Raw genomic sequence first — 26,721 nt, forward strand, 5'->3', positions numbered from 1 at the left:
CTAATGGTCAGGTGGGGGTGGCTTGCTGATGGGGTTGCTGTCTCTGACACCAAAGTTCCCTGTTAGCTGGTGTCTGCTTTCCCTCATAGATCTGTAAGCTTCTCAGTTGTGCTTGTGAGCTTGGCCACTTCTGCTTGCATCAGCTGGTCTTGTAAAGAAAAATCCCCTTCTCTATGGAGGAACCTCATAAAAATACTTGTAATGACAAAATGTGTACTAGTTGTTCATTCTTAATTATTACCAAATATGTTGAGAAACCTTCTGATAACTGAAGAAATGACTACATTTTCCTGTTAATTAGTGACTCAAAGCAGCATGGTAAAAATGATTAGAATACTGTAACTGGGTTTGGGATTGTTTTAGTTTTTTTTTAAGAACTAATTTTTTAGATTAATGTTCAAGTACCATTTAGGCTTTAGTGAGATTCTTCTAGCCAAGTAGTTCCCCTCTGATTCTTTCAAAGGGCTTTGCACTGATCCAGGAGGGCTCTCTGTCCATCAGTGTGCCCTTAGGATGATGCTTTCAAATAAAATTAAGTAGGAGTCACTGTGTGTCAGGATCTGTTTAGGAAGTGGTAGGGTGAAATTAACTTGACCAAGAAAGCCAAATGGTATCCCGAGGTGCAATAAAAAGAGTGTGGCCAGCAGGTTGAGGGAGGTGATTCTCCCCCTCTGCTCTGCCCTGGTGAGGTCACACTTAGACTACTGTGTCCAGTTCTGGGCTCCCCAGTTAAAAAGAAAAAGACAGAGATCTCCTAGAAGGAGTCCAGTGGAGGGCCAGAAAGATGATAAAGGGCCTGAAGCATCTCCTGTGTGAGGAGAGGATGAACAACCTGTGTCTGTTCAGCCTGGGGAAAAGAAGACTGAGTTAGGATCTGATAAGTATTTATAAATGTCTGAAGGGAGATAGGAGGCAAATGGATGAAACCAGGCTCTTGGTGGTGCTTAGCAATGAGACAAGGAGCAGTGATCTAAAACTTGAACATAGGAAGCTCCATACTAATATGTGGAAGAACTTCTTTACAGTAAGGGTGATGGAGCACTGGAACAGGTTGCCAAGTGAGGTTGTGAAGTCTCCTTTGATACTCAAGACTTACCTGGATGCCTACCTATTGTAGGGAACCTGCTTTGGCAGGGGGGTTGGATTCACTGATCTCCCTTCTAACCCTGCAATTCTGTGGAAAACAACTTTCTATAAAGTCTCACCACACTTGGAGAATGAAACGAGGTGATCTGTCTCACTGCCTGAAGAAACTGAGTCCTAACCTTGACAGGTCCAAATGTTACTCACATACACAAAAAGCCTCGAAGGGAAGTTTGAAAGGAAATAAATTGGAAAGGAAGGATCCATCCGTCTTTCCTGTTTCACAGAACTGCGCATGAAGCAGGGTGCAATGTGCAGGAGATATTCACAGTTGCTTTTCTGTCGTTCTCCTGTACTTTGCTCTCTAGTTTAGATAGGCATTTGCAGCACTGCAGGATTTCTGTCTGTGACCTGTTCTTATCTGGGAAAGCAGTGTTACCTTTTAAACCGGTGAGAATGCTGGTGCTCTAACACTGCTCTGAAGTCCTTTCATCTTGATTGTTCCAGCCATTTTATAAAAGGGATAAAAGCCTGTGTCCTTTTGGCTTTTGAAGGGAAATGCATGAAGCGCAGGGTTGTATTGTAGATGACCTTTGTGAGCTTAGACATGGTTAGGATAAGAATCCACATCACCTCCTGGGATCAGTACATTAAGAAGGAGACTTTCAGTGTCTGTGAATATACAAGTTTGAGGGCATGAAATAGCAACTTATGCAAATACTAATGAATCCTTACATCTGTTTTCACATATGCATAAGGGTATGAATTTGCAAGATAGTGTGGGTGTGAATAGATGCAGGCCTGGGAAAATTGTGATAGCTTGTAACTGTGCCACTTGGCACGTAGTGTGTATACAAACACATACTTACAAAATAGTATTTAAAGTAAAGTAATTTCTACCTTCTCTTCCCTCTGAAAAGAGTCATGAACCCTAGGTTTTTTTTTTTTTTTTTTAAAGTGTAATTTCTACTTGTGACAATCTTAAAGTCTTTCCCACTTTCTTATTTTGGTGACTTTCTGAATGGGAACCTGTGCTGTGTGCCACTGTCCGCATACCCGAGTACAGATGGAGAAGTGAATGGCATTGGAGTCAACCCAACAACTGTCTTCAGTGTGCTCTGTGGTTTAGGATTGGAGTAACGGGTGAAGTTGGCAATTTCACTGGACTGCATGTTAGTAAAGCTACTTGTAGGGATGTATGCATTAACATTTTATTTATTCATTTTGAGATTTGTGATTCATAGTAGTTTCAAAAAATACTTCTGAAATCAATAGCGTGTTTTGTTTGCTGCCATATCTACAGTGTTATTGAAGCCCCTCCTTGACACCTTTAGTGTTACTGAAATTTCCATTGTACTTTATGATCTCTCTGTGCTAATTTTATTCCTTTTACTTTTTTTTTTTTCTTGTAGCAAGAGCATGAGTGTTTGGTTCTGTAGCTTTCCTGTTGGCACAACTATCATTCTGATGTAAATGTTGAAAGACTGCTGCTTCACGGGGGAATACCGGCACTGCGTGGATAATTTGAGAATTGGGAATACAGCCTTCTGCACTCTATGGGCCAGCCCTGAGTTATTAATTAGTTAGACCATTCTGTAATTTTGTATCACTTGATGCTCTTTCAGGAAACCAAGGAACGAGTATTTCTGTTTTTATTAACTTTGTCATTGTAATACGAAGTATGCAATTGAGAGACAAAGATGGACTTGATTGTGATTCTTCCATCTGGTGTCCTCTTCCTGTAAACCTCACAACTATGGGAACTGCGGAGTCACGGCCTGAACCTCTGATTGATCACCTGAGACGAGCCATGAGTCAGGCAGAGGAGCACAGGTGGAGGCCATTCACTGTGCTGCTGGAAGGGATGGAGCCTGGCTGCACCCCTCCTAGAGCTATTGAAGAGCTGGCTACCAGAGGGGAAGGATCTCTTCTGGAGATCACCTCTCTTGGTGCTTTGTGGTGAGCTCAGCCGAAGGGTAAGCTCTTCCACTTATTCTCTTTTTGTTGTCGTTGTCTACTTTGCCTAACTCTCTTGATTATATGGTGATTATAACATCTTGATATCTATTGATTACACAGGCTTTTATTTAAAAAAAAAAAAAAAAAAAAAAAAAAAAAAAAAAAAAAAAGCTACCTATATGCATGTTTAGTCCATGAACTTTCTATAAATTGTCTAGTCTCCTCAGCTGACACAGGGAGCCATACTGAGATATGAAGTATAGTTGTCCTTGTACAATACTGCTTCTGGCAGCGCTCACACATTCTGGTTTCATAAGGTGTCAGATAACAGATGGAAGGGGGAATAAAACAGCACCAAACAAACCTGGAGGCAGGGAAAATCAGTGCACGAACCATTCTCATACAGTAGAAACTAGTGAATTAATAGGCAGTCAGATGCTGAATTGGTCTGACTTGGAGTCGATAGTTGAGAATCGATGCATGCTCATCCATTTTCCAAGGCAGTGCATGATCCTGTTGCTGTTGCATTGTTTGCCTCTGGAGTAAGGCAGTGTGCTACATCTAGTTGTGATCCTTCTTGATGGATGGATTTCCTCTCTTGAAATCACTGTGCCCTAGGACATACTTTTTTTTAATATTGCTCAGTACAATGGAGGTGTTGCTTTTTTTTTTTTTTTTTTTTTTTTTTTTTTTTTTTTTTTCTTCCTTCTGGCCACACTGAGTTACTTGCTTGCAAATTAAATTATGGAGGTGATTTCCATGATCAGCTAGGTAGCATCTCGGAAACCTTTCTGTTTGTGTGTTTAAGGTCAGCCAGCAGAGAAGAGACAGCTCAGTTTGGCAGGAGTAATGTAGAGCAGGAACTCTTGCTGCTCCTGCCTGGCCCTTTAATAGGGATGAAGCATAAGATTAATAGGGAAAAATAAAATCAACCACTGCCTTCAGAAAGGGAAGTAAGCAGAACAGCTTTGTGCAGATTTTGTCTTCTAATGCCAGCTTATTGATTTTGGTAAGCCTGACCTGTCTCTTATTTTCATCATACTTTTGAAAGATTCCAGATTTTTATGGCTGGTTTTAACACTTCTGACTGAGAGAAGTACATTCCCCTATGTAATTAGAAGTGCTGACTGCAGGGTCTGTAGAAAGATGGGAAATCGTGCCTAGGCCAGTACTGACAATAACGATGAGACATAATAAAAACTCAAACAACCCATAGACTTGGTGACTGTGTTTTCTTATCTGACTTATGTGCAGTTCGTCAGCTGGAGGAAATGTGTGTGGTGTGGATTTTTTTATTGTTATTTTTTTTTCCTCCAGTCTCTGTTCTGACTTCTTGGGGCACTTAAATGAGCAAATGACTTTCTGCTTTTCCTGATCTAGCTCGTTCTTTCAGTCTGTCTGAGATGCATTTCACACATAGATTTTGTGTAGGGTTTTTGAATGGTTGACTTGCCAGGTGTGAAGGGACAGCTTTGTTGGTAAATAGCAGCATTAAAAACAAAGAAATCTAAGAATGGTGTGCCTTTGCTGCTATAAACCTGGTTGTAATTCCTCTCTTGAAGACTAAGTCCCTTCTTTCCTCAGTAAGTTGAAAAGAAGCCACAAATCTAAGCTGGAATTTGGTGTCTTGACTGGAGGCATTTGAGGTATTCGTTTTGGGATTGAGTCTTCAGCCTCCATACGCACTCAAGATCTCTGGTTAAGGGCAAGTGAAAGGGGCCTTTCCCCAGTTTTCTCCTGCTCTGATGTAGTGGTGACAAGAATCTGTTGTGTGGCTATTTGATAGGGCATTGTTCTTTGGCTGTCAGTCCCTTGGGCTTTCTGGCATGGGTGTGTTATAAAAGAAGTCTGTAAGTCTAGACAGCACTGCAACAGGAATTTGTGGCAAAAGTAACTTCCCTGCTCTTTCTGAGGATCAGTTTCCTTATACTGCACTGATAGTTGTCTCTCTAAGTCGCCTTCCTCACAGACCTGGATTCAGGTGTTCCACTGAAGTTATTTTTGGACCCTAGACAGATGTCAGCTTCACACTTCCAGAACAAGCTGTGACTTCTCTATGTGCCACAGAAAAAAATGAGATGACCAGAAATTCAAGGCTCTGGCCCCAGAGAAGTGTCAAGCTTTAAAATATAGAGAACTTATGGTTAGATAACGGGAAGGAAAAGCCCTGCCATTACCATTTATTAATTACAAGTCAGCTTCCTTTATGGGGAATGCTCATCAAGGAGAAAGTGACTTTCCTGTAAGTGCCACTTCTGTGGCGTGGGGGAAGTGAAACTTCAGACCCTGGCTCTGAGGGGAGAGGGCTGCAAAGAGTTTGCAGCATTTCTGACCAGAACTTGATTCACTTTTGGTCTGGTGGCAGTATGAACTTATTGAAACAAACTCTGATTCTAAGGTGAGTGCTTATGGCAGCAAAGAACACACCGAATGTTCCCTTTTGTTAGTTTGTAATGAAACAGCTGAAGCATAGGAGGCTATCTCATACACAGCTGCAAGTTTCTTCTGCCTTTCTATGAGAGTGGCTTCTTGGAAAATGCGTAGTGTTCATACTGTTTTCATAACTTGTACGTTCTGTGAAAAAGGCAAGATACTTCCATTTCCTATTATTGTCGCACAGAAGTCAGGAGCACTACCCAGTAAGTGCAGCATGTTAGTAAGACTTATGTTGTTTTTCTTCATGTATTTGTCTCTGTGTAGCAGCAGCTGCAATTTGAACTTCATTGCTCTCCTCTTTCCCAGGCATATTATGCTTACCACTTATGTTATGACTATGTCCGGAGATTCATTTGGCACAATGAAGAAATGCAGTTTTCTTGAGTATCTTGCTTCTTCGAAAATGTTCTACTGCTTGCTGGTTTCAAGTAAGATGTATACTGTGCTAGCAGAGCAAATCTTTGAGATCTGTCAGCTTGATGATGTGTCATGTTCTTTTGCATAGCTGGTTTTCTCCTGTACTGGGAAGACATTAATAAATGCCACCATAACGAATGAACACACTGAATTTAATAGGTGCAACAGCACACACGCCGGCTCTAAGCTTCTCTGAAGCTTTGTGCTATACATTACTGCTGCAGTTTGATTTGCAGAAAAGATGTTTTCTTCTGCTTGTGGAGTTGAAGCTTTACAGCTGGGGATTCCCTGTGGTAACAACAGGCTTGGGACATGTAGTGCTGTTTGGTTCAACTTCTATGAAGAAGAAGCAAAAGCATAAACCGGTTTCTTTTGACTTTGTAAGGTTACTGTGCCCGGTAAGCGAGGACAGGCCTGTTGACATTAGTTCTATTCTAACACAAATGCCCTATTCTATTCTTTACAAAATGACTACATAAATTGCATGTAAGTATTACTTTTGGCAGTAATGTGATTTAAATCCTTTCCAAATAAACACAAGCCTCATTACGAATGAGATAAATAATTGTCATTGCCTACATTAAAAGCATCATTTTGAATGTAATGGAGCAGAATTTAATCCTAAAATCCTAGCTGTGTGCCCGATTCTCTTGAACTCTTCCCCTAAATGGACTGGATACAGCCACCTTTCTTTGTCAGTAGTGAGGTGTGGAAATGTAGCATCATGCTGATTCTGCAGGTAACAATATTTTCCCATTCTGTTCCTCATGAGTGCTCTAATGTTTGCAGTGTTACCTTACGTGCTAGGGCTGTCTGCTTTACTGGGTCACAGCCCATAAACCAAAACAGCTGCTTTGCTTTTTTCTTCTCATGGTGGGAAAACTCCATGTTTGGAGCACAAAGCACCCTGTGCAAAGAAGATAACTGTAGGGTTGAAGCTTTTGGGAGTGGGCTTGGCTCTATCACCAGCTGCTGTCAGCTTGCCCTGGACTTTGTTAGAAGACAGATACAGGCTCTTGAAAAGCCAGAGCTGCGTTGGTACGTTGAAGTACTACAGACTCAGTTTGGGGAGATCTCAGTTTGCATAGATTGTGGTGTTTATGTCAGTATTCTTCTCTCAGGTGGGGCACCATTTAACTGTTCAAGCAAATTCATGCTGCTGGGGAGAAGATCTGGACTGGCATCTGTAGGAAAGAGAAAGTAAGGTTGATGGCATGGGCTGGGGCACAGGGGCAATGTGAAGAAAGGGAGAATTTACTGCAGGTGTTCTTTAGTTTTAAAATGTTAATAAATGACCTTGATTACGACTTTGCCAGAAGCTTTCCTCACAGTAAAATCACTGGAATTGGTTTGTATGGAGATCAGGTGTATTGATGTCATTAAATAGTGAGGATGAGATATTCTACACTTCTTCTACGTGCGTTTCCAGCATTGTGGAGGCAGCCTTTTTGGAATTGGTTGCAGTCACAGCAGGAGCACCTTCTTTTTCACAGCAGAACACTTCTTGCAGGACTTCCTATAGGGCCAAACTGCAGTGAGAATTGGTGGAACTTAGACATATGGAAATTTTAGGCTCTTCTAAAATACTGGCTTTGAAAGCTTGCATCCTTGGAAACCTGGGACTCTGGACAAATTAGTTGAACTGAAAAGTAGCTTTAAATTGAGAAACTGCTCAATTTCTAGAAAAAAAATTGTGCCCTGGCATAAATACTTAGCCTTCTGAGTGTTATCATAGCCTTCTCTTTATGTTAGGTGAGCTTGATGGCCTCTCAAAGATTTGTGTTTGCAACAAGCAGTTTAATTAACTTTCAGTTCATTTGGACTTTGAAGGCGCTAGCTGCTTCAGCAGATTACTGCTAGGAGCTGAATTAAGTATGTTTTGTCAAAGTTTAGCATGGTGTGATATTTCTTGGGCAATGAAGGAGGGAAGGAAAGGTCATGTAAGAAGAGCTGAGTCTCCATTTGAGTCCATGTGAAATTTGCTGTCCAGTTTGTTAGGATGTGCATTGGAGGAAAAGCCATTTACATAAATTTGCTCCTGATTTTTTTTCCCCAGTGCCTCAGATATCTTACTCTGAGGAGGATATCTTCTCCTCTGTTGAGGAGAACCTTCCTTATAATGCATTGGCTTATTTAATTTGTCTTCTGCAGAAGATCAGAAACTGGTTTTTCTGCCCTCTTAGAATGCATACTCATATTCTGCACCATTCTGGGTGAGGAGACTGCTTTGTAAAGTGCACTCAGTGATATTATGCTGCTGTGGAAAGAAAGAAATCTATCCATCTGGGTAGAGATACTTCCTGATGGAGTTCTGGTTGTGTATGAGGAAATACGCAGAGTTGGATGATGTGTTTTAAAGTAATTGTCTCTACACTATTTACTTTGTTGAGATGGTTGGGATGGTATCCAGCAAATTGCTGCCAGTGAGCCGAGAGTTGCAGTATAGAGATGGGAAAGGCTTACTGAGGTTTGAGCTGAGGTGGCTGTAGCCTTGCTCGGCGCACTGACTTGAAAAGGTCCTGAATTGCATCCCAGTTATAGGGCTTCCAGGGCTACTTTTGGGTGGAAGGTAGAGTTTTAGGCTTTTGCTTTTAACTCCTAGCTCTAAGAGTCTGTGTGTTGATGTTCTTTGTGCCTTAATTTTTCTATCACTGGTGCTAGTCATCTCCGTTTGAATGTTAGGATAATGTTCTCTCACTGTTCTGAGGTTCAGGAGATTTGCTTTGCTTCAGGAATCTTCGTCTGTTGTGGCCTCGTGTGAAAGCGAGTAGTTTATTGATGAGCTTTTTTGTTTGATGGAAAGGACTGACATCAAATAAAGATGTTTTGGAATATACACAGATAATTCTGCAGTGAAGTTTCTTTTTGTAGGATGAATCTTTGCAAGAGTTGGACTAGCAAACTTATGGTTTTGCATTTCAGTCAGGCCTGTTCACTTCCACAAAGTAAACCCAGTAACCATTGTGAGAAAGGTTTCTGTTGAATAGTTCAAACTTCACAAGTAGTTTTATAAGGTGAGTAGGAGAGGCTGTTGCTGTATCTTAAATATTGGCAGAGGCCTATTCCCTAGCCATTAATCGGAAATATCTTCTTATGTAAGAATCTTAATCCAAGGTTATACAAAACCTTTGATGGAGGTTTGTAGGAAGGAAGTTGGAGTTTCCTCTAGTTCACAGCAAGTAGAAAAGACAGTTGTGTTTTGCGTCCTTCCACTGGAGCTATTAATATCAGCCAGGGCTTTTTCCTTCTCATTAAAGTATTATCATAATTATTTCTATCACTGCAGGGGGTGAAGTAACCTCTTAAAAGCACCTGCAGTCCAAATGTTCAGTACTTCCTGCAAAAACTTCCTTCCGGATTGAGCAGTGCTACTCAAAGACTCTTCCATGTTCAGGACACAGTGTGAATGTTTTGTGGGAGAACAGGTATTGAGAGGTTTCCAAATGCTTGTGGTTCTTCGTGATAGAAAGAAGTGTTTGGGAGCTGCACTGGATTGTGAAGAACCACGTAGGTTTGCTGTGCTCCACAGAGAAGCTTCTTGAGAGCGTCACCAAAAGAAAAAGGCTGGGTGCACAGCATTAGTGAATCTCATCTTGTAGAAGAACCTGTGTAGGTCAGCTGATTGCTGGTTCTTTTTCTTTCCTCCTCTGATTTGGGCTCGGCTCAACTTACAGAATTGCTGTGTGCATCTAGCTTTTCCTTCCCTTCTTTTTTCAGGGTGATGTATATTTGGCATTCAGTGCTATTAGGCAGGCAAAATCCTTGTCCACATCCTTGACTTAGTTTGAATACATAAATATATCTTCCTTAACATTCTGCTGCTCTGTGGGAAATGTGTATTATTGTAGAGGAGGCTGTAGAGGCTATTTTCTCACCCTAGTACTGGTTGCAAGTTGAGCGTAGGCTATTTTTTAATGATATCTAAAATGATACCAGAGGCCTCATTTTGATGTTAGCCTCCAGATTTCTTTGGCCAAGTATGCTCAAATTGTATGTTAAAATATTGGCTTTTAAGCATGTTAAAACAGACAATGCAGAAATGCTATTTACAGTGTAATATCTATCAGTATTCTTTGGGTCCTGTGGAACTTGGCAGCCACTGCTGATACACGATAATTCATTGTATGCTTTGACTCGAACACAATTTTGTTCTATGCCAATGGTGCAGGTACACCAGATGTACTCTGGGCTTGATCAGTCAGCTGGATGCTAGAGTTAAGTAGAAGATTTAGTAAGTAACTTTTGTGCTAATGTACAAAATTATTAGCAGTCGCTTGAGCTTTGAGTCTGCAGCTATGACAATGTATCACATTCTGGTCACGTTCTGGAAAAAGCTGGGTTCATCCTGTATAAATAATGGCTTCAAACTTCTTGCCAGTACTATTCTTTTCTCAAGACATACCGTCACATTTTTTTGTTTTATTCTTAAATAAACAATTATTTAAAAGCACGCTTTGTTTTAACTTACATAAAAGCTGTATGAGGGATGTAGTTTATGATAAAGCATCAACTGCATGATCTTGCAAAATGTTGAGCCTTGGAACTGCTGCTGTGTTCAGTGTTCAGCACTGCAAGCAGGGTAAGGAGTAAGTTGAGGAACAATCATAATAAAGTTCAAAATGAGAAGTAAAATCTGGAACTTTGAAGAAACATACACCCGATTCTGAATATGAAGTATCCAACGTAATTACAAAGCACTTTGTAATCTGAGATACGGGTGTGCACAGGGGAAGGGGAATTTTGCCTTTCCTCAAGTATTCATGATACTAACAGTGCCTCCAACCATCCCCCCAAAAAAACGTTTCAGTGAAATGAAAATATTTCCGTGGAATGACGGAATGAAGCCTGGAGATAGAGCTTTACAGGGAGATTTTTGATGGGACATTTCCAGGAGGCTCCTGTACTGACCTGTTCTTCCGTGCTGGACTAACAATGTGAGGTATGCAGACTTGACTCCTGCTGAAGTTTGCTTTGGAAGCTGCAGAGGAATATTTACTCATTGAATCCCAAATTGCCTCTAACACAACAGTGTTGATAGTCATCCTTACTTTTGAGTCTTACCTGTAGAATTACATATCAAGAGCTGATGATTCAGGATACTGGCTGCTCTGAAGCTGCACTGACATCAGTGGGAAGAAAACTGCTGGCATGTGGGGCTGTAATCATCAGAATCCTCAGTCCCTCCTGCCACACTTGTCTGTGGTGAGCAAAGGGTGTGTGTGTATTCATATATAAACACACAAACCATGAGTTCATATGGTCTGTATTGTTGCATCACATGAACTGAAACTGCGGTTATATCTATCCTTGAAAAGCAGCCATCCTTCCTTCTATTCCTTCTGTTCCCTCTCACTTCCCTCCTTACAGTGTATCCTTCTTTTCATTTCTTCTCAGCGTCCAAAATGTGCCCAAAAGGGGGGAAAGCTTTTTCTTCTGTCATTCTTTTTATTTTGAAGCCTTATTCAGTGCCTATGTTTGTTGCTCAGTTGTAGCAGATGCATTTTTGTTTCTAGAAACCAGCTCCTTCTTATACGTAAAATATACCTTTGATTAAACAGATTGTGTGAAGCTTTCATACTAAATGCTGGGTAAGTTGTTTTGAACAGCAGTGAACTCAAATTCAGATGTTTCCTGCTCCAGAGAGCTCATTTGCAAATGACATTGCTTTTCTCATAACCTTCACTTAGTCTAAAAATGCTTACTGCTTGTGTGAGATTTCAAGGACAGTGTTTTGCAGGAGAGTGACAGGTGTTTTTTTTTAACTGTGATTCATGTAGTAGTTCATAAACAAGAAATTTTGACTGAATGCTGAATGTTTGAAGATATGACTTCAGCTACGGTTAGTTATGTATCTCAACACAAAAATCATCTTTTAAAAAGCAGAAATACTCATAGTTTCTTCTCTGACCCTGCAAGCCTGTTTGTCTCTGGGTGAAGCATTGGTCAAAAGGGCAGGTAAGGTGCTTCTAATTCAGACGTACTCCTGTCCTACTAATCTTTAGGCCCTTGAGGCAGCAATATTGAACCAGAACTATTTATACTGCAGGTATTTTCCTTCTCTGTGTAGAATATTTTCAGGATTAAGCCAATTTCCTGCTTGGCTCTGTACACTGATCAAACAGTTTGGTTTTCAGCATCTTAACAGCATCTGAAATTAGACTTGAAAGGCTTGCTCATTTGCCTCATTTTGTTTTGTTCTGTGAAAGTAGCACATCAACTCTGCAGAGTGTTAATTCAAGGCTTGCAGCACAGTTTGGAGAGAGGAAGTGCATGTGGGAGCACTGCTAGGAGAGGCCTCTCTGAGCAGTCAAACAGGTGCTCATGCACTGTGATTCATTTTACTGGCTGTAATACAGAAGAATGAGGAAGCTAAGTGCAGCTCTGATGCTTTCATAACAGTCAAAGCTTTGCACCTCTGTGCATCTCTCAGGTTCACTGATAGAAGAGAGAGCTTTCGTATGTTGCGGTAACCTCTGTGACTGCTGGCCTGGATGCAGGGCTTATTGTGTTCGGGGTACTTGGGATTGGGACTGCTTTTACCACATGCATTTGTAGGGCTCAGCATGTGACCAGGCTGAAAGCTCAGCCTACAAAGCAGCAGAGCACACAGACTGCTTGATGCTTGGATGCTCTTTGGTGTTCTGCTGGCAGAACCCTTTGGATCTGGTTCTTTGTGAATTGTCCTTAGTGTTGCTCTCCACCTTCAGAAGTTGGTGAGGCAGCTGTGCATCCCTGTGCTTGAGAATGGTGAAAGAGAAGTCACAAAGGTGCTTCTAGGAAGGAAAAAAAGCTAATGAAAGTAGTTAGTGCCAGTGATCTAATAGTCAGCTTCCTTAGATTTAAGAGAAGTATGGAGGTGATGTGTTTGAGTGGCACCTTCTAATCATGTTTTCAGTGCAGCTTGTCACAGCCTTTGTAACTAGTGTTTTGGTATTAACCTGAGTTGAGACAGCTGGCAGGAGCCTGAAGAATGCTTTCCAGTTTGCAAGGCTGTGGAGCCTTGATAAATCACTTGCTGGCAGGCTGCACTGCTGTAGCAAGGGTGGAGCCTGTCTGCTGTTCTATTGTCGGTTCCTTCGCATTTCAGGGTGCTAACTAGAATGGCAAGAGGTCTGTTTGTGGCCTTTTTGGTCCCTTTTTTGTTACTGATTGGCAGGTGACCTGCAGTAGGACTACTAGAAGAGGTTTTATAGTTTGTTTCAGGATTTATTCAACCCAAACAGAATTGTGCTGTCTGCCTGGCATGGAATTATTCCACCCCCCACCCTGCACTTACTGTGCCTTCTCCTAACAAGCTGCTTGAAGACCAAAGTTTGGCACCTTCTAGATGTCTACAGATTACCGTAAAAACATATTTATTAGCTCTTCTGTTTTTCTAGGGGAATAACAGCTGCCATGGTTAGAGAAAGCTCTGTGTTAAGAATTCCCCATCTTCACAGGTTACAGGCTGCCTTGGCACAGCTGATTGTTGACATGTGGAGCACTTCAGCTTAGGGTCACCAGTTCAAACACAGCCCTAGTCAGCAGTAGAAGAAAGCTGTTACCACGGGAGGTTTTTTAATGAAGTGAGCTGGCAATCTGTCAGGCTCTTCGGGCGTGAGTTTCTGCAAAACTACCATAAATGGTACTTGCAAATAATCTTGGAGTCAAAGAATTAAGCAGGTGTCAATGATAATCCAAAGAAACGGAGTAGGCACACAGGGAATAACAGGCACTGAGCAGTCAGGCTTGTACAGCTGATAAATGGGGTGTTTATGCATTCCTTCCCGACTTCAAAACTAGTCTTGAAGTCGGTGAAGCAGTGAGAAGCTTGTAACTGTATTCGTCTACATTTTACTGTCCAGATAAAAATAGAAACCTGTAATAATAATGCTGCTGGGTAAGCAAGGCACCGTTAGAGCTGGGCTTTCGTGGCCGGGATGGGCAGTCCTTGAATTCCGTTTGACTTCCAGACCACTTTCTTCAGTTCCAGCTGATTTTTCGGGGTCTCTCTTAGGTTGGTCTTGTGTATAAGCTCATTGAGTTGTTTTTTTGTTGTGGTGAAACTGAGGCTGACTTTCCTTCACTGTAATTAACTCCTGGGAAGGAATGAAGACTTCCTCCATTGCCCTCCTATGAACTTTGCATGGAATGTCATAGCCCTTCTGCCTGCTGTGGAGCAAAGGATGCAATAGTACCAGGCTTCTCTTCACCTGTTTGCATTGTTTGAGATTTAATTCAACAATTTGCTTGAGCAGGTGAGGTGATTACAAATGCTGTACCACACTAACAGTGTTTGCACTGTAATTTTCTTTTTGTAAGCTGCCTTCTCCACCCCACTCATCCCTTTTCCCACTTACCCCCACATGCATGCTCTGAACCTAGATAGACAGCTCCATTTGTACAAATCTAGTTACTCCTTAGGGATGAAAACAAATGGAAGTAACTGGTCCTGAAGTTTATTACTGAGAATAGTGGTACTAAAAGCTGTTTCTGGCTGGAGATGTGAACTTGGAATAGGTCTTAAAACAACATTGTTTTTCCTCTTCTCCTTCTCCACCCCAATCTTGCCACACTGTGGTTAGAAATTCTTTTTTTGAGCTCATGATGGCTTGGGATATTTTCTTTGACTGAAATAAGTGTATAGGCTGAAACATACACTGCTGGATTGAAATCATCTGCTCTAGGGAGAGAACAACTGCCACATCAGCAGGGTTCTGTCTGACCTCACCCATGACTGTGTAAGACAGGGAGAAAAAAAATAAGTGATAACACTCACTTTATGCTGAACTATGTGTGCTCTAAGAGCTTCAGTGAAGAGTCCAGCAGCTCACTTGTGTTACACTTGTATGTTGTTTCTCTTGATCTACCCTTGCCCTTTAAAGTCGGAGTTGATAGATTTCTGCTTTATACTTGCACTTCTTTCATTATCTTCCAAAGGGTGCGTGGCTTAATGCGTGAACTCTGTCCTGTTTTGATTGGTAGGTGGTGATGTAAGTGTGCATAATTCAACTACATCGATTTCCCTGGAGTGCAAGACTGGAAGGAGGGAGGGTAGCCAGCAGGATGTGTGCTATCAGTCTGGAGAAATGATGAAGTATGGGAGCAAAAATGCTGCTGCAGCCTGCTTTATTGTACCATATAAGTGACAGCATCATCACCTGATGAGGATGCTGGAAGTTTTGTGTTGCAAATAGAGCTCCTGATGGTATAGACTTTGTGGAGGCTACAGGAGCTCTACTTTAAAATGGTGGCAAGCTGGCAAAAAGTAGGGTTTAAACTAGGACTGGGTATAGACATTTGTGTCTGAATGCTAACTGTATGACACTAACTCCGTGTAGTTGTTGCTTTATCTGGTCTAGTACTTCTTGTGAGTATGCCCTCATCTTGCTGCTTTGAAGATGAGTAAATAGATTTTTATAGTAAGGACAGAATGTGCTTTCTTGGCAGGAGGCTTGTTTCCAGCTGAATTTGTCTTCCTGTTTCTCTAAAACTTCTCATTTCTGGATCTCGGGTGCACTTGTTAAGCATGTTACTTAGATTCAGTCATGCCATGTAAAAATCCCTGCCGATTTGAAGAAAAAAAAAGTCTGACCTGGATTTGTAGCTGACTCATAACGCTTTAAAGGATCTTGAAGATCATATATTTTGGCTTTGGAAGTAAATAGGAAAGACTGTTGTAGAAAATTGTCATTGTTCAAGCAGTAGTTGTTTTCTCTCTGCTTAGGGAAGGCTTAATTTGCTGCTTCCTTGCAAACATATAATCATTGTGCTATCTTTAGCTGTTTTGTGGTACAGCTTCACCTCATGAAAGACAGAATGACACAGATGGTTTACATTTTGCTCAACACAACATACTCCAGAAGAGTAGGCACGCTCTGAAGCTCCACACTTCGAGCAACTTGCTGGCTGAAGGTGATACATCAGATAAGTTTTAAAAGTGTATTAAAAATAATGTATGAAAACAGAATTTTTGACCTTTCAGGGCTGTATCAGCCAAAAAAACCCCAATTCTTCTGTTGAGAGAAATTATCTGTGAATAAAGTATGTGAGCTTCTGATGTCTTGCAAGATCTTGCACCTGGGTCGAGGCAACCCCCATGGCCAATACAAGCTGGGGAAGAACAGATTGAGTGCAGCCTTGCAGAAAAAGACCTGGAGGTACTGGTGGATGGCATGCTGGACATGAGCCAGCAGTGTGCCCTTGCAGCCCAGAATGCCAACTGTATCCTGGACTACATCAAAAGAAAACTGGTGAGCAGGTTGAGGGAGATGATCCTGCTCCTCTACTCTGTGCTGGTGAGGCCTCACTTGGAATAGTGCATCCAGATGTGGAGTCCTCAGTACAGTAGAGACACAGACCTGTTGGAGCACCTCCAAAGAAGGGTCACAGAATGATCCAGGGATGGAACAGCTGTCCTGTGAGAACAGGCTGAAAGAGCTGGAGCTGTTTGGCCTGGAGAAGAGAAGGCTGTTAGGTGACCTGATAGCAGGCTTTTGGTATCTAATGGGAAATGAGAGGAAAGAGGAGGGCAGATTATTTAGCAGGGTCTGTGATGATAGAACTGGTTTCAAGCTCAAGGAGGGTAGATTTAAGTTAGATATAAGGAAAAAGTCTTTTCCAGTGAGGGTGGTGAGGCACTGGCACAGATTACCTAGTGATGTGGCTGGTGCTCCATCCCTGGAGACATCCCTGGATCAGGCCCTAGTGTGGTGTCCCTGTTTATTGCAGGAGAGTTGGTCTAGATGGTCTTCAGAGGTCCTTTCCAACTCTAAGGTTTCTGTGATTCTATGAAGCCCTGGTTTGAATTGTCAGATAATCAGATGTTCATAATGAAAATAGGCCATGAGCCTTAAGCTCAATCTTCTGAAAGTTTTATTAATTAGAACTGAGCTTTGGTCAGAGCTCACTGTGGCAAGATGCTATAAATCCTTCCTAGTTCTGTACCTGTTCTTCTAAGTGTTGACATAAATGGTGATTAGATGCTTCAAGCTTACTCTCTATTCAAAAATTGTGTGGAGGTCTTAAAGCTAAGTCACTGTAAGGATAAGAAAAGGAAAAAAAAATACTTGAACGGGGAACTTCTTTTGTGTTTCGCTTAGTGCATGTTTTCTTAAACAACACTACAAGCTTTTTGAAAACAGTTCTGTGATTGTTGTTATACTTTCGGTCTGTGAGTAAGAATGGCTTTTTAGCATTGGCTATTTTTAATTTCTCAAGTCTTTTCTGTCTGAATGATGAGGCATGACATCTAGAGTTAACCAGTGAAGTTAAATCCCTAATTTCTTTCCTAGTATACTGTATGAGTAGCATTGAACATAAATGATTACACTGAAAACCTTAATAGCTACAGTAACCTTTTGCTTAGTCAGTTTTGTTTGTTACGGACAAATCAGTCCACTGTGGAGGGCAAATGCATTCCCAGTAGGAATGTGTGGGTTTTGCCTGGTTGATGCCTGGGGAATCTCCTGGGAGACTTCAGAGAGGGGCCTGAATGTCCAGGAATTGTTGAAAGACTGTTCTGAAACCTGTGTCATGTGAAGCAAAGGCATGTGAATGTAGAAAAACTGGCAGAGATGTGGAGGGAAAAGGAAGTACAAAAGTCAGTGGTTATGTTTGAGTACTGTCTGTGGCCACGTCTCAGATTTTAGGTCAGATGTGTCCTGGGATTTAGTTGCAGATATGGGTAAGGTGGCTGTTTTCACATCCAGCTCTGGCATGCTTTTGGCTGCCCAAGGAAGACTTTAAATAAATACAAAAGCCATGACTGGTAAACTTGTGGTAATTGCATGAGAACAAGAGTTGTTTGTTGCCAAGATTATACTGACTTGTGGTTCCTGGTTTTGAGGGATGGCAATGTTGGCAGAGGTAGAACTGTTTGTTGTACTAATGCAATTACACTGGATCATAATGGGTGGTATGACACAGCTTTGATTTGGGTGTTTTCTGGCTTTGAATACATGGTAGGTATAAGCCTCTAGTTTACTTTGTCTGACAGTATGCAGTTTTGGTTGCGTTGTTTTTGTTTTTTTTTTTTAAGTTCAGAAAGCTGTTATTTTAGTAGCTAGTAGACGTTCTTTCCATCATAGGGAGTGCCAGCACAGGCTCTCACAATAAAGTGACTTAGTCAGGAAACAAATAACTGCTCATAATCTGGATAAAGTTTAGAGTTCCTTCAGGAACTCTAAATACACAACATAATATATGCCACCATAGATGGGCTGTGAAGGCAGTCTCCTTTGTATGCTTGCTCCTTTCTCCCATGCTTCACTCTAGCTTTTCTGAAGATCTTTGTGAAAACACGCCCATCATTGGTACAGATACTGGGTGTTCCCTGAGCTGAGATTCCCAAAGAAATAGGAGCAAGAAGGTTGTCCTGTCTGGTTGACGGCTCTGGAGCCGCCTGTGAGGGCTTGAAGGGAGAATGACTTGGGATGCTCAGGTAAGGAAAATCTCATAGATTTGTGCTGACTTTTGAACTCACCTATTGCCAGGCACCCTACTTACTTGGATAGGAAATATTAATGGATAGTGCAGACAACATTGAAGTGCAAACTTTCTGTGTGTAAGTCCTTAAACATCTCACACTGGGATGTTTTATGTCTCACAAATGTATTGCCCTTACACAATAGTGAAGCTGTGGATATTTGTCTAATTTTCTTTCAAAACGATAGGAAATATAATCTAGACAGCTATGCTTTGTTTCTGCTGTTATTTCTTTAAATAGTCTTAATTTGAAATGCTTTGAAAAACAGACTTCCACAACTTCCCTTGAGAGTGTGCCAGGTTGATATGAGAGCAAACATTCAGTTTGTTCCACAGCGTTTCTGGTGGGGGTGTGAGCTTTTCTTTACTGCTTTGTCACAGTTCCCAAAAGCAGCCCTTTGGATTGCCTGAATTGCTGTTCCTCCAGGTTTTTTGGGAGCCAGTTAGCTGTAGTCATTAAAAGTCAAATGAAGATTCTGGAATGAAGTTCTGCTTAGTGTGCGACTGCCGTATGCACAACAAAAAGGAGGTAAAACTGCAGGTTTCAGAAACTGAAATAGAACATGGTGGTAGTAATAGAGCAATTGGAACCTTTCTTAAAGAGGTAAGCAAGGTGAGTTTCTCAAGAGGCATTTCCTTAAAGTATCCAGGGTGTTTGAACTCAGTGGGAAGATGCAGAGAAATGATTTGTGTTCTTTCTTTGTTAGTAAGCAGATCAGGGACTCCTGGCTTTGCTTGTACTGCTTCTAGTTAAACTTGGTAGCACTGCAACTGAAACAGACAAACAAATGGTTTTTATTTTTTTCCTGGACATAACATATTGAGGGAGTGGGAGCTACAAGGATTTTTTCCTAAAAATATTGATATTAAAAAATAATAATAATTTTTTTCTTCTGTTGAGACACTGATTTAAAAAACCCAGCAATTGTCAGTGACTTTGCAAAACCAGGGAGGCTGTTGTTCTTGCAGCCTCTTCCCTAAGCAGGAATACCCATAGAGTGTTTTCTTGATTTGCCTAAAACAGCTGAATATCACCCTGTTGCCTTAGGGGTGGGTCTGTCACAAACTTTGTGTTTCTTTTCCTCTTCTGTTTCTGTTATGATAATTGCACAGCCTGTGGGGAGTTGGATCATGTCTTACTGAACAGGCTTGTCTTGTTTCTTAGGTTAGGGGACAATAGTGCTGGGGAGGTCTTCAAGTTTAACTCATTCTTAGAGCCAAAATGAGAGGAGTAAAATGAATCCCTTTCTATGGTGGCTTGGTTCTAAATTGGCTTACACATGAATTCTTGCAGCTGGAGATCTTGGATGCATGTACAGTTAGTTATTGCCTTGAATTGTGCCTTAACAGGAAGGGTATTTGTGGCTAAATTTACAACCGCAGAAGTGGTGGTGTTACTTTCTGCAGTATCATTATGTACTTAATGTTATTGAGTGATATGAGTAAACCCAATGAAACCACAGGACTAGAGGAGAAAGATGTGAAAATGAGGAACTGGTTTTGGTGAGCAAGCATGTTTGGCCTTTCTGAAGGCAGAAATGCCTGTTAGTACTTTTGTTTTGGGTGCAGGTACTGAATTTTCTTTATCATGTTTGACTGAGGTTGCATTTCAAATGTCCACTTTTAAGAAATGTGCACTTTAGTGTTTCAAATGAGTTTTGAAATGCAGAATGAAAACATATCGAGGCATTAAAGAATTCTTAATAGGCTGTATTCCTTACCCTGTTCTCGTTGTACTGTAAACATAGGAGGAGTGTAACAATGGATTCCTTTTGAGGTACATCTACAGAGTTCAGAGCAGCTCACTTGCTGGTGATGGATAACAGACCTTTTACCTTAGGAATCTCTAGTGCCATCCTAATGCGGTTATTGGTGACTGAAAAAGTCTAAGAGGTGTCCCTTACCCTTACAAATTTTGCAGCTGATTTTGGAAGTCTTCTTTTGTCTCAACCCTAGAAAATGTTTTCCATAACTGTTCTTGGCAATCTGAATTGAAGAGATGGTACTGAAAGGAATCCCTCTCCTTTCTAAGAGAATCTAAAAGCAAAGGGAAGGAAAGCTACAGCTTTTCTTGCCATTCTGTTGGGAGTTGATTTAAGCTTTGAATCCGTGAAAACCCTGTAGATTACCTTATCTTGAAACTGAGCATTGTATCATAATGACACATTGAACTATATAAATACACTATATAAACTGTGTAGTTTAATATCTTAACTATAAATGCCATCATGTGTTTAAACATCTTGGATAAGATTTTTAGAGTTTTTAATGAAGGCTGTAAACAAGTCTGTACTCCTAAAGGCAGTCTAGTTTTGTCTCATTAAACAGTGAAATTAAGAACTCAACATTGAAGTCTTAATTTGTTAGAACTTAACAATGGTAAGGAATCTAAAAACTTCTGTTCCCTTTTCAGTCTTAATGGCCAGGGGTTGAAATGGAGCTTGAAGAGTTGTATGTGGATGAACTTCCTGCAGGAGCAGGGAAGTGTTCAGGGTTTCCAGATCTCTTTGAGGTGTGTTTTTATTCACTTGTTGAGGAAACAAGTCACTTAAAAAAAACAGCAACAAAAAACCCTCAAATCAAATCTTGACCAAAGGAGATGAGTTATTTGATGATTGCAGAACATCTCTTTAAATGAGAACAACCTTGTTTTTTAAAATCACTTCCTTGTGATTTTAAAAAGACTGGCTTCCTTTTTTATCCAAAGAGGAGGGTGGCCATAGATACATCACATGCAGGAGAAGCTCATGAACACTTGCACAAGCAGCAACTGGCCTCATTAGTCTAAAAACTTGAAATCTTGTTCTGTAACTCAGGGTTTGGCTGAAATCACTGCTTGGGATATTTTATTCCAAGTTTTTGCGTAAGTTGATAAGTTCATGAAACAGCCTGGATGGTGGTAATGTGGCAGCACTGTCTACACTGCTTCCTGGGCTGCATGCAGTGAGAAGGGAGACTCATGAAGTTAGGAAAGCTTTCTCTTGTTCAGGGCTTGTAGAAGTCCTGTCTAGTCGAAAGCTGAAACAGTTCTGTGTGGAACAGTGCAGAGAAGTAGATTCTGTATCACCCAGCATCTGTTGCCTCAAATAACAATTGCTGGGGACTCGTTCACCCGTGTACTCAGAGGTGCTGTTTACATGGCATGTGATTAATTACTGGCTAGTTAGTGTAAGCAGTCTGTCTCAGTCCTTAATGGTACTGAGGTGATTAACTTCACTTTTAGACTGCTGGCTGAAATGCATTTCCAACTTTGACCTAGTAATCTTCTGAAATCTTGTTGCCAGAACCTCCTACAAAGGAGCAAGGAAAGGAAGAAGGACCAGGGACACATGAGGGCTGACCTGGTAATTTCATTCGTCCAGCATGCATGTGTGTAATAGATTACCACGACATCAGGCTTTCTTCTAAATGAACTGTTTGTAGAGACAAATCTGCTGGTTTCTAAACCTGCCTTCCCTTGTGATTGATCTTGTTTTTTATTCTCCATCAAAATAGCTTGATTTCCCAAGTATTTGTAAGTAGCTACCATTAACTGCCACCAGAACCTCACAACAGATTCCTATCGGAAGATGAACCTCATTTTAAGGAATGCATTTGTCATATAGCAAAACTAAAATGACAACCCTGCAAGAGCCAAAGCTTGATTGCACTGAAATGGAATGATAGATCTTTGACTGTATTGTGTATGTCTCCTGTGTTTTAAACTGTCTTTGCACGTTACAAGTAATCCGAGATACGGCTTTGTGAAGACAAACTTAAAAGAACTTAACCTTAAAGGTAAACATTTTTGCTTCCCAACTCTATATCAGTATTACATTTCCTCACAGCTTTTAGCACTGACAGCACAGGATAAGGGAATAATCTCTGCCTTTGAACTCTCTATTTAAAACCTTGTGGTTTGGTTGCCAATTGAACAGCTATTCCCTATTGCCCCACTGCCAGGAATTGTACTCTACTCTTGGAAATGTATTTTTAAACCAGTGGTTGCAAATAATCCATTCTGATGTCATTAGGTGTCTCTTTCATACTGCAGCCCTTAAGAAGCTCCATGTTCTATGTCAACATCTGGAGCAACATGATAGACTCAGTAGTCTTGACAGTGCTATTTTTCTGATTTTGCTAGAGTTTGTATGCTGCCAATTCAGATGTCTCCAAACCAGCAAGAACTCTATTTGAAGAGAGGTAGCTTAGTTGAGCCTGCGGGCTTAGTTTTACCTTTGTTTAGAAAGAAGTGTGTGAGATGAAATTCATAGCTACAAATCCCAAAACCTAGGCAGTAGTTCTGCGTTATCTTCATAGGTTAAGCTCTCTTGTTTAATGTTCCATGAGGCCTGGGAATGAACATTACACTTTGTTTCAAGGCGAGAAGGAAATCTGAAGAGTTTATGAGTTTTGTGAATATAGGGGAAAAAATGACTTGCTGCTTTTTGCTCTCTTGGCTTCACCTTTTAGGGTGATATCTGCCGAGACTTGAGCATTTCTTCGCTACAATTGCCCTCCTGTTACATACAAAATAATCTGCCTGGAGGTTAAATATGCAGATCTGTCTGTAAGGGATATTCCATTAGGTTTAAAGTGTTCCCCATGTCTCCGTCCTTGGAGATATTCAAAATCTGGCTGAGTGCAGCCCTGAGTAACCTGCTTCAGCTGCCTGCTTTGAGCAGTGGGATTGCACCAAGCAATCTCCACAGCCTCTTTCCAACCTCTACTATTCTGTGGCTATTAAACTCCCAAATTTTTAATTTGACCCACTTCTAAAACAAGAGTTTTAAACAGGGCGGATTGGTGCACTGCCTTTATCAACATCCACAACAACATACTTAATGTAGAAGAGAAAGGAAACATGAATACTTCCCCTTTCCAAAATATCCTTATTTCTTCTGCAGCCAAATGTACTGGTCTGGAGAAGCTATTGGCGTGGCAGGCCTCCAGTCACATACTGCCAGGGTCAACTCTGAGTACTGACTCTTCTTGAGTGTAGCCTAATTGGAACAGAAGAATTTTCATGGCCGTGTGCTGTTTTTCCATGAGTGGATTTCAACTTACATTCAGTGGAAGAAGCCAAAAGAGCATGCTGAAAGTTTACTTGCTGAATCCTGTCTGTGGGAGAGTTTTGAGAGTGATCCATCTTGCCTGGATGCTCCGGCCAGATAGCATCTTATTTGTTTATTTTTTATGTGAAAGAGAGATGGGTTTTGTTCACTTGTTGCTGTTGTCTATCCTCAAGGCTTGCTGAGTTTGGGGAGATTTATTTACACCTAGAATTTGTTGGACCCATGATCGGATTGTAGTGATTATGGGTGCAGGTTGGTATGTGATTTTCTTAGTGATTAGGTGGGAGGGGAAAACAGACAAAACAGAATAGATTGAGTTTGTTTGCAGATGTTTCCATCCATCTTTACCTTGCAGCAAGTAACTGTAACGTAGTATGGTCAGCTTCTCTCACAGATTCTGGCACTGTTTTGTATTCCTCTTGGGAGAGCATCATTGAATAGCAAGGTACCTATCTTGGCCATTTTGATTAGGCCTAACTCTGCTCTTAATTTACTTTATATGTTGTTAATGAAGTGTGGTGTAATTATTAAATGGCTCTGTCCTGCAAGTGAATTGCCATGTACTCTGGAGTGGAGCTACATGGGAGTCTAATGCCTGGATCCCAACATACACACATGGGGTGTTCTGGGTCAAATACTACAGAAGCGTGTGGATACCACTAGCATTCTCTACAGTGTGTCTTGTGAATTACTGAAATACTAAATGTTGAATAACCTTAGGGTTACACGGCATAATCTTTATAGAGGCAAACTCCGTACTTTGTGTTAGCAGCATGCTTTCCCCAAAGGCAGTGAATATAATGGACAGAGGGGCACCCAGAAGCACTATTAACAAGTGGGGACTCAAACTACAGAAGGGACCTCCTTTGCCATTCGGTGAACACTGCCGTGTTATGTTTGTCAGGGACGCAGTTCAGTTCCACGTTTCTTACAGCTGGATGCTATAAGCTTTTTTGTTCTGTTTCTCTAAGATATTAGCACATCTCAATCTATAATTTATAAGAGCTTATAAATGTGCCATCACCTCTGGACTGGATTTATAAAGACATGTAAACACTGATCTTTCTGGTAAATTTAGGAGATCCTACTGATTTACTTAATGGCTACATTTTTGTCACATCCACTGAGTAACCAGGAGACTAATGGAAATGAAGTCACTGCTATGTGGCATATATGGAAAAGGAAAAATCAAGCTTGCTCAGGGCCAGGTTGGAGCAATCCTGAATTATCTATACTGTTAGTGTATCTTAAGTATTTTTAAGAGCAAGTCAGACACACGTTGAATAACTTCTCTTTTGAGATTATGAATTACTGGGCTCTGTAGTACATACTTGGAGCACTGGAGCAGTACTTATCCTTTAAACTCCCTGATATAATGTGGTGAATTCGTTTTACTTGTATAGCTTGTAGTCATCTTACATTCCTTTATTAGCTGCAGGAACAAACACAGATGTGGCATAAATGGCCTGTAGCTTTTCTTTGCATAGTGTCTCTGTGCATTTGGGGGAAACAACACTCAAATTTTATTTTCCAAAGTCAACGTGCAGAATAATTGTGCCAGCAGTTTTTAGTATATTGCTGCTGCACACTTGTGAACTACCAAAAGCATTTTTCTTAATAATAATAATAACAATTTTAATGAATCCATTTCCTGTTTTTCCCAGTAACTTTGTTAATGACATTGTTCCTTTCAGCCCTACACACAAGCAAAATTCCCTAAGTCCATTCTGTTCTTCAGCTTTTAAAGCTGTTATTTTTTAAAACAGGGGAAGATGTAATATTTCTTCCATCCTGGCAAGGAAATGAAGTTTCAAATATGTGAGGATCACTACCCTCCTCCTTCACACCCCACACAACACATATGTCAGTTAGAGGACAGGCAGTTACAGAAATGGCTACAAGATCAGCTACCTCTACAGAGAAAATTCGTCTTCATGAACCTGAAGACCTTGAAAGCTGGTAATTTTATACAGCATTATAAACCTTCAGTAATGTTTGTGATCGTGGTTTAGATTATTTGATTGTGAGTTGGGACATTATTTGTGCATATACTGTCACATCTGTGTATGTACACTAAAATCGAGTTACTGGTTTGTGATGTGTTTCTTTCCAGTCTCAGAAACCTGCATGCTGTTAACAAATGAAGTCTTTTGTTGTATTGCTCCTTTCTCATGGGAGAGTGCTCTAGAACCTCATCTCTTTGGTTTCAAGCATTATGTTGCAGCTTGAAACCTTACACACATTTTAACTATGACAGAAAAGGGACAGGAAGCAGGGAAAATTGAAAGATGTGGGCCACACCATTGTTGTTAGCTTGATGAGCTGAATGCTCCTCCTGTACCTCTTTGTGAGAAAGAACTGCGTGCACTTTCAGTTGAGCCTTTTTATCAGTCTCCTAACCAGTGAAGTTAACATTACATTTCCTTTGGAAAGTGTGCTGCAGCCAAATATCATACTTGCTTCTTTTCCACTTTGTCCAGATGGGTGTTTGATGGCCCTGGGAGTGTTTCTACTTGTTCCTATAGTTAGGACTCGAGGTTAGCTGATTTCCCACGGCTTGAATCCCCCAAGAAGCTCGCTTAGAGGTGAATGTGGCTCTGCTCTCATCGCTAACAAATGCACTGTGAAACATTAATAGCCTGTACTGGGGCATTGTGTATTCCACTGAATGCATCATACTTGCACAACATAAAACTGAAGACCCTATGCATGAAAGACTGCTTATCCTTGATGCTGTTCAGCTGGGAAAAGGAGTGGTGCTGAGCCTGAATACTGTACCATATCAGAGCATCTGCCTCTGGAACAAAAAGGAGCAAATTGTAGTTGGAGGAGGAAGGAGCTAGGGTGGGGGGGATAGACAGTGTTCATGTTTTTTAGCAAATGGGGGATGTGATGGCCCTTTTTTGGGACTAACTTCATTTTTAACTGTATATTCTGTAGAAAACTAGAATGTACAAATAAAATTAATGGAATATCAGGAAAGGGGCAAAACCATACAATGTTCATCCTAATATTAGGTTCTCATATTAGAGAACCTACCTGGCCAAATTACAGCAATAGTGCTTCATCACATTACGTGCATCTCCTTGCAAAAAGAAATAGCAAAAAACCTGAACTCTGCCACCTCAAACCCAATTACTTCACAGTCCTGCCTGGGACACAAACAGCTGTATACATGGGGAGGGATACAGGAGACAGGGAGCATATAAATATCAAAGATATCATGATATAAGAGATGTTTCTCTTTCTCTATAATGACAACTACCACATCCTCTCTTTCGCAATGGGATTTGGGCTCATTTGATCC

The 26,721-nt window shown here is 41.0% G+C and overlaps 1 protein-coding gene across 4 annotated transcripts in view; it reads left to right on the forward strand.

Annotated features, from left to right (window-relative positions):
* The window catches only part of MICAL3 (microtubule associated monooxygenase, calponin and LIM domain containing 3), a 155,307-nt gene that overhangs the window by 12,218 nt on the left and 116,368 nt on the right, over window positions 1-26,721 (forward strand). The window contains exon 1 of one of the 4 annotated variants that reach the window (XM_052668225.1): window positions 2,940-3,059. The exons of 2 other annotated variants lie outside the window; for them this stretch is intronic. The gene's annotated coding sequence lies outside the window, so the exon portion shown is untranslated. Of the gene's footprint in view, window positions 1-2,939; window positions 3,060-18,177; window positions 18,317-26,721 lie in introns of those variants that run through there. One more of the 4 variants, XM_052668223.1, reaches the window with a different exon arrangement.

Source organism: Tympanuchus pallidicinctus, unplaced genomic scaffold (assembly GCF_026119805.1).
Source record: "Tympanuchus pallidicinctus isolate F22 unplaced genomic scaffold, pur_lepc_1.0 scaffold8, whole genome shotgun sequence".
NCBI classification, from domain to species: domain Eukaryota; kingdom Metazoa; phylum Chordata; class Aves; order Galliformes; family Phasianidae; genus Tympanuchus; species Tympanuchus pallidicinctus.